Source organism: Arvicola amphibius, chromosome 12 (assembly GCF_903992535.2).
Source record: "Arvicola amphibius chromosome 12, mArvAmp1.2, whole genome shotgun sequence".
NCBI lineage: Eukaryota > Metazoa > Chordata > Mammalia > Rodentia > Cricetidae > Arvicola > Arvicola amphibius.
Window position 1 is genome coordinate 26,490,972 of NC_052058.2, and position 14,908 is coordinate 26,505,879.

General features: G+C 41.6%; 1 protein-coding gene across 1 annotated transcript in view; it reads left to right on the plus strand.

Moving 5' to 3' along the window:
- Cacna2d3 (calcium voltage-gated channel auxiliary subunit alpha2delta 3) overlaps nucleotides 1–14,908 on the plus strand; it is an 842,461-nt gene that overhangs the window by 184,025 nt on the left and 643,528 nt on the right.

The window sequence follows — 14,908 nt, forward strand, 5'->3', positions numbered from 1 at the left end:
CTTTCAGCTATGTTGGACAATTCAGGACTTTCTGTAGTAGAAGAACTGGGCTATGGTGGGGACAATTTGCCATGGCTTTTGTTGACTGTGTTCTTTTTCATTTTCTTTACTGAGCTCTACATTTTCTCTGTTCCCATCCCTGCCTTTTCCCTTTTTAACTGTGTTCTTACACTGGAGTCTTGGCATCTGGGTTTGGGGTACTTATTGATTTAGGTACATATTTCTGAGATTGTCTTTTTTTGGATGGGTGTTTTCTTTTTTTTCCTGTAGCATGATTAATAAAAACTCAGAGACAGATATTGGGGTTCAGCCTGAAGACCAGAAAAACAAAGTACCAGTCACTGGCTCTTACCTCAACCTCAGTCCAAAAATGGTGATCCTGCCTCCAGGAATCTTAGAATGGGACTGAGCCTGAGAGCTGTCTCCTCCCGTCTTATAATCCTCTTTGGTTCTAGGATTAGGGGTGTGCACCACTACTGTCTGATTTCTGTGGCAAGCTAATGCGGCTACTTGGATTAACGGTGTGTGTCATTGCTGCCTGGTCGATAAGGCTGGCTAGTGTGGCTGTTTTACTCTCTGATCTTCAGGAAAGCTTTATTTATTAAAATACAAATGAAATGCCACTACATTTTCCCTGGGTTTCTGTTTCTTTTCTTGGTCATCTGGCCTGAGTGGCTTGTATTATAGGAGGCTGCTTGTTTGTTCCTGGCCACCCAGATTCCCAAAATAATCACACAGAAACCATATTATTTACAGTACTGATTAGCCAATAGCTTAAACGTATTTCTGGATAACTTATATCTTAAATTAACCCATCTCCATTAATCTGTGTATCACCATGAGGATGTGGCTTACTGGGTAAAGTTCCGGCGTCAGTCTCTGGCAGAGCTACATGGCTTCTCCTTGACTCCACCTTCTTTCTCCCAGCATTCAGTTTAGTTTTCCCTGCCTAGCTCTGTTCTTCTAAACCACTGGCCAAAACAGCTTCATTAACCAGTGATATTTACAGCATACAGAGGGGACTCCCACAACAGGCCTGTAGTTCTGGTGGCCATGAGCCCTCTGGTCCAGCAGGGTCCCTTTGCTGGGGTTCTGGCAGCCTGTGTGACTTCTGGGGTTCTGGGTACCAGTGTAGCCTCTGATAAAGCAGGAGTTTCTGCTGGAATTTTGGGCAAGGATATGATGATGAGAAGGGAATGATGTTTCAGGAAAGCTTGGAGGGCTCTGAAGAAGTGCTGGCAGTCTACAGGCAGGAGTGAGGGAACTACCTACGATTCTGGATACAGTATAACCTCTGGTAAAACAGGGGCCAACTAAATGCGTTTGTCAATAAGCCCTGTCTGTCCCAAACCTGAATCCTGGTCTATGGTGAGAATCTGTGAATATTTGTGTGATGAACAAAAATAACAATAACTTTAGTTTAAGTGCCTTGTGTCTGGTGATTGTTAGTATAGTGATAATGTGAAAGATTGGTTTAATGAAGTTCTGCCTTGCATTCTATTTGTTTTTGCAGCTCAATAGAATAAAAAATAACATAACAAATTGAACCCAAATGTAGAGTTGCGATACTCTTTCAACGTGAATAATTTAAAAGGTTCAGAGCTTAGACTTTTCCAATATCATCGTAGTATGTATTTTTCTAGTCACTCTGACAGAATGACCAAGGAGCCCCTCAAGGGAAGCAACAGTGTTACGTTTGGCTCATGATTTTAATGGATACCCATCACTTTGGTGGGAAGGCGTGGTGGAGTTTATGGCTGGTGGGAGCTTACAGTGTGCTTGTTTACACATGGGGAACCAGAAAACAGAGAGGACAGGGTAGGGGGTACAAGGATGATCCCACCTCAGTGGCCTTCATTCTGCATCTAAGCCTCTTGGTCCCAAAGGTCCCACAAGCTCTCAAAACAGTGCCATGAGCTGGAGACCAAGAGTTCAAACACATGACCATGTGGCCAAGGTTGGGGATGGTAGCCTCTTGCAATTCAGTCCATAGCAGTTGCTTTCCCAGAGACCAGAATTATCAGGGTGTCTGGGTTTGCATTGTCCAAAAAGCAGGAGAATTGCTCTCGAGTTCCATATTTGGTGACAAGCTCCCCATGTCTCTCTTTGGGGTGGGCAATGTCTTATGGTTCCATCTCCTCCCCTGGACCTTCTGTCAGTCCTTGTGTGGTGAATTTTATGAAGCCTGCTGCTGCATACAGACAACTTTAGCTTTGAGGAGAGAATTTAGCCAGTGTTCTGTGTTCTAATGCAGCTCTGTTTTGGCCATTGCCACTCTCGGCATCTCACACCTCTTCATTGGTTCCTGATTTTGAACACACTTAGAGCCCTCCGTTATGATCAGCATTTCTCCTAATCATTTGTGTGATTGCTCAGAAGTCTTCTGACTTGAGTTCCACTCCCTCTGGGACAGCTCAGGGTCTGGGGGAGTCAGTTCCAGGTGATTCACTTCTAGATATGCAGTTATCATGTAGGGGGCAAAATGACCCAAATACATGAGCAGCATTAAGTGTCCTGACAGTGAAATAGTGCTTTTCTTTTGCTGGTGTTTGTGTGAAATGAGCTGGCAAAATGGATGCTGCAGAAATAATGCATTTCTGTGTCTCCCTTCTCAAGTGATAAATGTTCTCAGCTCACCAAGGGATTTCTTGCCAAGTGCTGATTCTGCTAACAGAAGGAGTGAGAAAACTCATACGTTCTCTTGTGACAGAGGAAGGCAAAGTTTCTTGAGCTTGCCTTTCTTCTGTTGACACAGATGCTCCGAGACGGTCTTTGTAGGTCTGTGTTAGACTTTTGGCTAAAGGCACCCGTAGGCTGCGGTGCTAGCATCTCAGCTCCAGTGGAGAGGCAGGAAAAGCAGAAAGGGGAATTGTGAGCATCATCAAATACCCTGTTGGAATATGGCTGTTACAACAGGGACTTCGTTTTGGAACCAAGCTTGAAACTTAACACTAGAGTATGCTGGAAAAGCTATACTACGAAGGAAGAACAAGGGACCACTGGGAGTTGAGGTGATTCTTTGTGAGTGGGCATGATACTAGGGACCCTTGCAGCTGCTCTTCCAGTGAATCTATCTACAGGGCAGCAGCTCCCCACAGTGAGTCTACAGGACAGATGCTCTCCCTGTGAGTCTACAGGAAAGATGCTCTCCCAGTGAGTCTACAAAGCAGTGCTATAGATTGGGCATCATTATCTCTGGTGTTCTGAATAAAGAAACTGGGGCTTGGGTGGTTAACTGGCTTGAAACAACATAACCTCCATCCCTAACTTCTTTTGTCAGCCTCCTTGATGTACCTGGGAAAACCATCTCTGGATTCTGCACTTTATCCAGGATTTTATTCTCTCCTCTATTTTATTCACTGAGGTTTTGTTTTCCCCCACTTCTGATCACCAGTCTGTCCTTCCCCCAAGACCTTTGGTGGCCCTGGATGGCCTGCCTACAATGTCCCCAGCTCTCATCACTTCATTTCGCTGGCCGTATTTTCATTATGCACTCCTTTTTAGGACGTTCCCCAACTGTGACATGAAACGAGGACAGTTTGTTGAGCCACATGCAACCTCGTATTCTATACCTCCCTAGGCTGTGCTCTCATACACTTTACCCTGACTGTTCCCCCACTTTCTTAGTCTAATCACTATTCAAGGGTCTTACAAGATGGGGTTCACTACTTTCGGTTCTTTTCATCCCATTGCTCCTTTACCCATTAACCCCACAGCATGTGCTGACCCCGAACGGAGGCTTCCTCAGGGTTTGCTTCAGTCACCATCATGGCTATGGTGTCCAGGATCCAGGCTGACTTCCCAGAGACACAAAGCATAGTCTGTGGATCAAATAAATGGAGCATTAGAGACAGGAGCAAAATCATGGTGGCTCCAGTCATGTTTTGGGAGAGCAGCTGTGCCTTTCGTGTGTCATTCTTTCATGTCTTCCATGTCTTCCTGTTGTGTGACCACGGGGACTTTCTCATACTTTCCTACTGATTCCTTCCTACAGCGGGAGGATGACCGATATACCCGAAGCGGATGTCATCGTGTGCTGTCCCTGAAGCCATGCTTGCGCAGCTGTGTGGGAGGTTGCTCGCGAGGGGTCGAAGCTTTTACTAAAATTGTTCTTGCAGAACAGGAGGGGGGGGCTGCAGCCACAGGTGACAATGGACAAAGTCTCTCATGGAGGCTCCAGGGCACTTTGCAAGTTGGTTTCTCCTCTCCCTCCAGGTGTTTGGACTGGCAAGAGCTGTGTGTCCTACTGTGTTCCCTTTTGTAGTACCTGAGGAGGGTGGGTGCCACTGCTGGCACCTCCTATGTGCCTGTCACATGGTGCTTGCTTTCTCTGAGCTGCTTTTGGGTGGCTATCATTCTTGCCAACCAGCTGTCCCCAGTTCTTGATATTTGACTCTTCTCAGAGTCCAAGCTGCTGTTGGCACCAAAATCCAACGAGACAGATGATGATGGGATTGCAATGGGCCTTTCAAAAAAAAAAAAAAAGTCAGAAGATATTTGTCCTGTCAATCTGTTGTCTCTCTATCCTGGAAAAGTTCAAAAGTCTGAGAAATTAGATGTCAGGCCTTTTTAGGTTTAAAGCCTCTCTCCAAACCTGTGACTTTCACCAGCTAAGTAAGGCCCTCCTTGCCCCAGCCCCCTAGTGCAGCACACTGAACCTCAGAAGAGCCATGAAGATAACCCAGGGAGATACAGGAACCATGTTTAATGCAGGCTTGAAATGACTGAGTAGATTCTGTTGTTATGGGTTACCTTTAGAGATTCTGACTGGGACTCAGATCCCCCCTTTATAAAATTTGCTCATGAAAATCTTTTAGTCTGTTTGGATCATGAAAAGTTTTTTTCCCCCTTCAACTTCAGCAAGTAGTTTTGCTGGGTGTAGTAGTCTAGATTGGCAACCATGGTCTTTTTGTACTTGCAATGTATTGGTGCAGGCTCTTCTAGCTTTCAGAGTTTCCATTTAAAGATCAGGTGTAATTCTGATAGGATTTCATTTATATGTAACTTTCCTTTTGCAGCTTTCAATACTTTTTCTTTTTCTACATTTGGTGTTTTGACTATGATATCAACTTGAGAGTGGAGGGACATGAGAGGGATTCTAGGGAGGTCAGCTGGGACGATCTGTAGTGAAGGAAATTAGAAACATTTAAAATAAATAAAACAAGTTCTAAATAGAACTATACATTTCATGTTTAATTTATAAAATTGTAAACTCACCATAAAATTTAGAAAAATACAGGTTAAAAAAGAAAAGAGAGAAAAAGCATTGTTTGTGGTTGCATAGGCTGCTTTGAACACAGGAGTTTTTTTTTTTTTTTAGTTGTGTAATGCACATTTCTGGTCAGTGGTTACATGCGTTATATTGCAACACACTATATGCATTTTCCCTTCATCCCTTGATACAGTTTAGTGTGGATATGTGGGATTCATGGAGTTGCTAAGGTCAGACTGATCTCTGTAGGTTCCTTCCTAAGGCTTTTGTTGTATGCTACTGCTGCCAGTCACTACTGGATTGTTGCTGATTCTAGACAATCACTGGATTCCTTTCCCTTTCCTTCCAAATCTTCTGATTCCAGTAACATGAAACATTTCCTGGCAAGACCAAAGCCTTCACCTGGCCTGATTCCAGCAGGCACTAGCATCCTGAGATGGCAGGATGGCTTCCTCTGGGTGTCAAGAGAGTAGTGTCCACTTGGTCCATTAGCAAAGAGCATCTGATGACAAGTGGCTGCAGAGAGGCCAGGCTGGGAGGGAAGAAGGAAACAGTGAACTAATGGATGTATCTGAGATCTGGATTTTGGCTTGCACATGTTGTGTTGAGGTTAGGGACTGTAACAGGGGTCCAAGTCGTGCTAGGAGGTCAGCAGTTCAGCAGCTCCTGCTCACAGAGATGCTTCAGGGGCGACCTTACTGGAAAGTTAAGAATTAAGTCAGTTCTCTTCCTGATCATGCTAAGACCAGAATACTAGGGCCTGAGCAGATGAGGATTCACTAAAGGCAGAAGTACATTTCTCCTTTTCTATGAACACAAAGGTGATGTCAGTCTTGTTAAACTTGTGTATTTTCAGTACTTAATTAGCCTCAGGCATAAAACCTGGCCCCCCGCTGTGAATTTCAGAGCACATCTGGCAAGCAGAGGAAAACCCCTGGATCGCTTTTGAACTTGGTAGAAGTTTCCCGTGATTGTCACTGGAGTTTTATTGAGATAGCAGAACATACTGGTAGACAGGGTTGGGTTCACCTGGGCTCCATATTCCAGGACTGCGCATCTCACTTCCCACAGCTGAGAAATATCACCATTAGAGAGTCAAAGGACAGCATGCCTACCTCTCTGCCTGCATCTCATTTTCCATCACCTTGCAGTATAACATCGCCATTGTCATCATCATCTTCATTATCTTCGCCATCACCATGACTACCATTATCATCTGTCTATTCAGCACCAACCTTTATTCCCGAGAATCTCTATGTGTATGAGTTGTGGATGGATCAGTAACATTAGGGCCTGGCCCTGCCTCCTGGGCCACCTCATCTACAGTACTGGGAGAGATAAGTCTAGCCACTTCTGACTAGGTTTTGAGTGCTGGGATGTCAGTGTAGCATTGTGGGGGACCATAATAGCTTTGCTATGAAGGAGGAACAGGACACAAGGAGGAGGAGGAATAATGGTTTCCTGATTCAAGAGAGAGGACCCCAAGAGTAACCAATGAAATCTTTAAGTATGCTCTCGGGTTGCAGGGAGAAGGATGAATGTCTGACTCTTGGGATATAACAGACTCTTGCATACACAGCAGCTCAGAGTGTCCAGTGAATATCATAGCAGATCTTTATCTTTCTTCACACTCGGGTAACTAGGAAAAGCATTTATATCTCAGGATCAACATTATTCCCTCTGGTCCTGGTGTTCAGGTCAGAGGTCCTAATGTCCTCTGATAACTGATAACTCTTGTTATCAGTGTCTCCTTTTGCCCTCATCTTCTGCTGGTGTCTGGTAGTGGGTGTTGTTGTTGGACTAAGAGTGGAATTTGCTGCTTCTGGAACCCGAGGTCTGATGTTGCTGCCTCACTGCTGCCTGTTAGGGGTTTCCATTAAGTCTTAGGAATCTGGGAAAATCCTTCCCTACACTCACTCCTTTCCTTGGCCTCTCTGCCTTTGCCCTCAAGCCGGAAGTGTTTTTCTTTTTGGATTGTTTTGCCAGGGATCCAACCTGCACATCTGAGGCCAGAGCTCTGCCACTGAAGTGACACTCCCATCTTCCCAAGTTCTCCTTTGAGAGCCTCATTTTATTTCCTCAAAGAGCTTACAAATCGGAACTGGAAATGGATGTGTTTGGAGTGACACATGGCCACATAATATATCTCTAGCTGAACCTTGGGTAGAAGGCTGGCCTCTGCTGGCCAGGGCGAACTGTGCTTCTTTCCAGCTCCCACATTTGAAGGCAGAGGTGGGGGAATGCAAGGAAATGAATATTTATACCTTGGGAATTATCCTGCTGTGTCCTCACACTTATTACTTAAAATAACTCCTGTTTTTTAACAGAGCCAAGCTGCGGCAGGAACCCCTGTTTTCCTCAGTCAAAGCTTGAGGCGCGCTTCAAGTAAAGCAAGATAAAGTCCCCACACTTTCCATGCCTCAGCCTTTTTATAAGGACATACGCATCATGACGTTGTTTTCACAGTGACGTAAAACTGTTGTGAACTCGTGTTGGCAGTCTCAATAAGAAACATTTCCATTCAGTCGGGAAAAAAAAAACTAAGTCTTTATTTAAACCAGCTTTATTTTAGGATCCCTTTCTGTTCATACAAACCACTAACGGACCATCAGAGCTTCTGTTCATGTGGATTGTATCAACTGATATTTTTCATGTTAGAATTGATAACTAAGAAATTTAAAGAGAAACTAATTTAAAAGATAAAGATGTGTTATGTAAGTAATATGTTTCATGAACAATTGCTGGTATGCACCTTTTCCTTTTTTTGGCAAATTTCTTTAATGTTCGACTTAAGCAGAGGCAGGCGATGCTTACATAGGTGTCTGCATCTGTCTATTGTTACTTGTTGATATCCACGCCTTAAGCCAGCTTCGTTTGGATAGGCTGTTGGGAAAAGGACTCCATGGACCCCTGCGAGTGTCTGAGGAGCCTTCCGGGGTTTCTGGACCACTTTTAGAATTGCTGCTTTAAACAAATTAGTTATTGCAGTATGGAATTATCTCCTAAATTAGTGAGTGGTCAGTGCATAAATTTATAGATTTCATTGTGATATTTTCTGGTACGTGTGCACTCATATGTGTGCAGGTGTTTTTTTTTTTAATATACTTGATTGTTTTAAGTTGAACTATACATTTTTCTCATTCCCCTTCCTTCCACCCTTCTCCCCTTTCACCCTGCCCCTGCCTCTCACGCTCCCAATTTACTCAGGAGATCTTGTCTTTTTCTCCTTTCTAGGTGGTTCCATGTATTTCTCTCTTAGGGTCTTTTTTGTTGTCTAGGTTGTCTGGGGTTGTGGACTGTAGACTGGTTATTCTTTATGTCTAAAAGCCACTTTTAGAATACATATAATATTTGTCTTTCTGGGTCTGAGTTACCTCACCCAGTATGTTTTTTTCTAGTTCTATCCACTTGCATGCAAATTTCAAAATGTCATTTTTTTACCACTGTGTAGTACTCCATTGTGTTAATGTACTATATTTTCTGTATCCATTCTTCAGATGAGGATCATCCAGGTTGTTTCCAGGTTCTGGCCATTACGAATAATGCTGCTATGAACATAGTTGAGCAAATGTCCTTGTTGTATGATTGAGAATCCTTTGGGTATGTGCCCAAGAGTGGTATTGCTGAGTCTTGAGGTAGATTGTTTCCTGAGAAACAATTTCTGAAAAATTGCCATACTCATTTCCAAAGCAGCTGTACAAGTTTGCACTCCCACCTGCAATGGGGAAATGTTTCCCTTGCTCCACATCTTCTCCAAAATAAGTTGTTATCAGTGTTTTTGATTTTGGCCATTCTGACTAGTATAAGATGGTAGTTCAGAGTAGTTTTGATTAGCATTTCTCTGATGGCTAAAGATATTGTGCATATCCTTAAGTATCTTCCAGACATTTGAGATTCTTCTGTTGAGAATTCTCTATTTAGTTCTTTACCCCATTTTTTTTATTGGATTATTTGTTCTTTTTATGTCTAGCTTCTTGAGTTCTTTGTATGTTTTGGAGATTAATCCACTATTCTTTTCCATTCGGTAGGCTGCTGTTTGTCTTGTTGACCGTGCCATTTGCTTACAGAAGTGTCTGTGCTGCTGGGGTTATATATAAGAAGTGGTTCCCTGTGCCAATGCATTCAAGTGTAGTTCCCACTTTCTCCTCTATGAGGTTCAGTGTACTTGGTTTTATGTTGAGGTCTTTGATCCATTTGGACTTGAATTTTATGCATGGCAATAGATATGGATCTATTTGTATTTTTCTACATGTTGATATCTAGTTATGCCAGCACCATTTGTTGAAGATGCTTCCTTTTGTGTCCATTTTATAATTTTAGCTTCTTTGTCAAAAATCAGGTGTTCTGAGGTGTGTGGGTTGATACCCAGGCCTTTGATTAGATTCCGTTGATCATCCTGTCTGTTTTTATACCAATACCAAACTGTTTTTATTACTGTAGCTCTGTAGCAGAGTTTGAAATCTCTGAAGTTTCTTTATTTTGCAGGGATGTTTTGACTATCCTGGATTTTTGTTTTTCCATAGTTCTTTTGAAGTCTATGAAGAATTTTGCTGGGCATTGCACTGAATTTGTAGATTGCTTTTGGTAAGACTGCCATTTTTACTATGTTAATCCTACCTATCCAAGTGCATGGGAGATCTTTCCATTTTCTGATCTCTTCTTCAATTTCTTTCTTCAAAGATTAAAGCTCTTGTTATAAAGGTCTTTTACTTATTTGGTTAGAGTTACCCCAAGATATTTTATGTAATTTGTGGCTATTGTAAAGGGTGTTGTCTCTCTGATTTCTTTTTCAGCCCATTTATTGTCTGTATATAGGAGGGCTACTGATTTTTTTTTTTGAATTGGTAGTGTATCCTGCTACATTACTGAAGGTGTTTATCAATTGTAGGAGTTCTCTGGTGGTATTTTTGGGGACACTTATATATACTATCATATCATCAACAAATAGCAAAAGTTTAACTTCTTCTTTTCCAATTTGCATCCCTTTGATCTCCTTTTGTTGTCTTGTTGCTCTAGTTAGAAGTTCAAAACCTATATTGAATGGAGAGAGTGGACAGCCTTGTCTTGTTCCTGATTTCAGTGGAATTGTTTTGAGTTTCTCTCCATTTAGTTTGATGTTGGCTGTTGGTTTTCTGTATATTGCCTTTATAATTTTTAGGTATGTTCTTGTATTCTTGCTCTTACCAAGACCTTTATAATGAAGGGGTATTGAATTTTGTTGAAAGCTTTTTCAACATCCAATGAGATGATCATGTGGGTTTTTTCTTTCAATTTCTTTAAATGGTGAATTATATTGATAGATTTTCATATGTTGAACCATCCCTGCATCTCTGGGATGAAGCGTACTTGATCATGTTGGAAGATTTTATGTGTTCATGGATTCGATTTGCCAGTATCTTATTGAGTATTTTTGCATTAATGTTCATGAGTGAGATTGGTCTGTATTTCTTTTTCTTAGTGGTGTCTTTGTGTGATTTAGGTATCTGGATAACATAGCCTTGTAAGAAGAGTTTGGCAATGTTCCTTCTATTTCTATTTGGAAAAATTTGAGAGGTATTGGTATAAGTTCTTCTTTGAAAATTGGTATAAGTATAAAATTTGAGGAGTATTGGTATAAGTTCTTCTTTGAAAACCATCTGGTCCTGGGCTTTTTGTTTGTTTGTTTAGGAGACTTTTGATGAGTGTTTCTATTCCCTTAGCAGTTATAGGTCTATTTAATTTTCTTATCTGGCCTTTATTTAATTTTGGTAAGTGATGCTTATCCAGAAAATTGCCCATTTCCTTTAAGTTTTCCAATTTTGTCGAGTATAGGTTTTTGAAATATGATCTGATGGTTTTCTGGATTTCCTCCATGTCTATTGTTATATCCCCCTTTTCATTTCTAATTTTGTTGATTTGGGTTTTCTTTCTCTGCCTTTTAGTTAGTTTGGATAAAGTTTTGTCTATTTTGTTGATTTTCTTAAAGAACCTACTACTTGTCTCACTGATTATTTGTATTGTTTTTGTTGTTTCTATGTTCTTGATTTCAGCTCTCAGTTTGATTATTTCCTGTTGTCTAGTCCTTCTGGGTGTATTTGCTTTTTTTTCCTAGATATTTCAGGTATTTTGTTAACTTACTAGTGTGGGATTTTTCCAACTTCTTTACATAGGCATTTAGTGCGATGAACTTTCTTCTTAGCACTGCTTTCATTGTGTCCCATAAGTTTGAGTATTTTGTAGGTCATTGTCACTGAATTTTAGGAAGTATTTAATTTCTTTCTTCATTTCTTCCTTGACCCAGTGGTGATTCAGTTGAGCATTGTTCAGTTTCCATGAGTTTTTGGACTTTCTGAAATTAGTGATGTTGTTGAATTTGAACTTTAAGCCATGATGGTCTGATAAGACACAGGTAGTTATTCCAATTTTTTTGTATCTATTGAAATTTTCTCTGTTACTGAGTATGTGGTTAATTTTGGAGAAGGATTCATGAGGTGTTGAGAAGAAGGTATATTCTTTTGTGCTTGGGTGAAATCTTCTACAGATGTCAGTTAAGCCCATTTGAGTAGTAACATCTGTTAAGTCCTTTATTTCTCTGATAAGTTTCTCTCAGGGTGACCAGACCAGTGGTGAGAATGGTGTGTTGAAGTCTCCCACTATTAGTGTGTGGGACTTGATGTGTCATCTAAGCTTTCTTGTATTTGGGGCATAGATGTTCAGAATTGAGATTTCATCTTCATGGATTTTTCCTGTGATGAATATGAAATGACCTTCTTCATCTTTTTTTGACGAATTTTAGATTGAAATCTATTTTGTTAGATATTAGGATAGCTATACTAGCTTGTTTCGTAAGTCCATTTGACTGGAAAAATCTTTTCCCAACCAATTATATAACTGTTTTTGTAGTTAAGGTGTGTTTCTTGTATGCAGCAGAAGGATGGATTCTGTTTTCATATCCAGTCTGTTAGCCTGTGTCTTTTTATAGGTGAATTGAGTCCATTGATATTAAGGGGCATTAATGACCAGTGATTGCTAGTTCCTGTTTTGCTGGTGCGGGGTTATCTGTTGCTTGTGTTTTTGTGGGTGTAACTAACTTCCTTGGGTTGGAGTTTTCTTTCTAGTACATTCTGTAGGTTTGGATATTTTGATAGGTATTGATTAAATCTGGTTCTGTCATGGAATATCTTGTTTTCTCCATCTATATGGATTGAAAGCTTTCCTGGGTGTAGCAGTCTGCGCTGGTATCCATGGCCTCTTAGTTTCTGCAAAATGCTTGATCAGGACCTTCTGGCTTTCATTGTTTCCATTGAGAAGTCAGGTGTAATTCTGATAGTTCTGCCTTTATATATTACTTAGTCTTTTTTTTCCTTTGCAGCTCTTAATATTCTTTCTTTATTCTTTATGTTTAGTGTTTTGATTATTATGTGGCAAGGGAATTTACTTTTTGGTCCAGTCTATTTGATGTTCTGCAAGCTTCTTGTATTTTCCTAGGCATGTCCTTCTTTAGGTTAGGAAAGTTTTCTTTTATGATTTTGTTGAGTATATTTTCTGTGCTTTGAGCTGGAGTTCTCCTAATTCTATTCTTATTATTCTCAAGTTTGGTCTTTTCATGGTGTCCCATATTTCCTGGATGTTTTGTGTTAAGAATTTGTTGGATTTAGCAATTTTTTGACTGATGAATCTATTTCTTCTATAATATATTCAAGACCCGAGGTTCTCTCTTCCATCTCTTGTATTCTGTTATTTATGCTTTTATCTGTAGTTCTTGATTGTTTACCTGGTTTTTGCATTTTCAGATTTCCTTTGGTTTGTGCTTTTTAAAAATTGCCTCTATTTTAGTTTTTAAGTTTTGAACCATTTCTTCCATCTATTTGATTACTTTTGGGGGGTTTTCCTTAAGGGATTTGTTGATTTCTTTCAATTTTTTTTGGTTGCCTTTTCCTCCATTTCTTTAAGAGAACTTTTCATTTCCTCTTTAGGGGCCTCAATCATATTCATAACGTTATTTTTAAGGTCTTTTTCTTCTGATTCATGTGCCTCGGGATGTTCATGTCTTGCTGTTGTAGAACCACTATTTTCTGGTGGTGCTGTCTTGCTCTTTATGTTGTTGAGTGTATTTTTACCCTGTTGTCTACCCATCTCTTGCTCCAATTGGAATAAGTAGAGTCTGTGTTTCGGCATGGGAGAGGGTTCCTTTATCCTCCAGTTGGTGGAGTCCAGTTTCCTCCAGTTGGGGGGCAGTGGCTCCATTGATTGTTCCTTCAGGTATAGGCAGAGTATAACCGTCAGTGATTGTTCCTCCAGGTACCTATGGTCCCCAAGGGTCAGATGGTCGTTCCTCTTGGTGTTGGCTGCACTGAGACTGAGGCTCCAGTGGTCAGATACTTTCTGGAGGCCACTGCTGTCATCCCGGCCCTCTTCATTGCTGCTCATGCTTCCCCTCCCAGCATCCCGGCCCTTCCTGCCTCCCTACTGCTCACGCTTCTCCTCCTAGCAGTCTGAATGTGTGCAGGTGTAGTGGCTTATCTTGGTTGTCAACTTGGCACACCTGAGAAGAGGGCGACTCAATTGAGGAATTGCCCCCATCAGTGTGGCATTTTCTTGATTGCTAGTTGCTGGACCAGAGCCGGTGATTGCCCTGGGGTGGTGGTCATGGGTTATGTATGGAAGCAAACTGAGCAGAAGAGAGATCAAATGAGCAAACAGCACCCTCCATGGTTTGTCATCAGCTCCTGCTTCCCGATTCCTGCTCGAGTTCCTGTCCCGATTCCCTCAATGATGGATTGCCATGGGGAAATGGAGTTGAAAGAAATCTCTTGTTCTTTTAATCGGCTGCTTATCACAACAACAAGAAGCCACTAGTACAGCAAGTGAGCATGTACTTGTGTGCACAGTCAGAGGAAACCATAGCCACCTTCTACCTTGGTTTCTTTTCCTATTTTTCCTTTTCTTCTTCTTTAAGGCAAGGTCTCTCACTGACCTGGGGCTTGCATGGTCTGTCTTCCTCTCCCAAATGGTGGGGTTACATGCATGTGCCAACATACCTGGTGGTAGTGGTGGGATTACAAGTGTGTGCCCCCCTGCCTGGTGGTAGTGGTGGGATTACAAGTGTGTGCCCCCCTGCCTGGTGGTAGTGGTGGCAATGGGGGTAGCTGTTGCTGCTACTCTTCTTCTTCCTCTTCTCTTCCTTTTCTTCTTTTTCCCCTCCTCCTCCTTCTTCTTTATCATTATTATTCATCTGAGTTCTGGAGAGGAAACTCAAATTCTTGTGCTTGCATAGCAAGTACTTTTCTGAGTGAGCTATTTCCTTAGCTGCGTTGTGATATTATAGTTTGATCGTATTCATCCTATCTCTCTCTATTGTTCCCCTCTCCCTCCTGTTAATCTCCCTTCTCTTCCCACATGTCTCTTTCTGCTTTCATGTTCCAAAAGAAAGAAACAAAACAAAACAAACTACAGGAGCCACATCGAGGGAAAATATGTATTAGTGCATGGACCCAGGGCCATGCGTATGCTAAGCAAGTATTCAGTCACTGAGCTCCACCCCCAGGCCAGCATCAGGCTTTCTGAGCTCCACCCCAGGCCAGCACCAGGCTTTCTGAGCTCCACCCCAGGCCAGCAGGCCAGCACTAGGCTGAGCACATCTTATTTTGCTTAACACGATGATCTGGTCTCCCGTGTATAATGGGTTCTTATAGAAAAGACCATCTTCAATTGAAA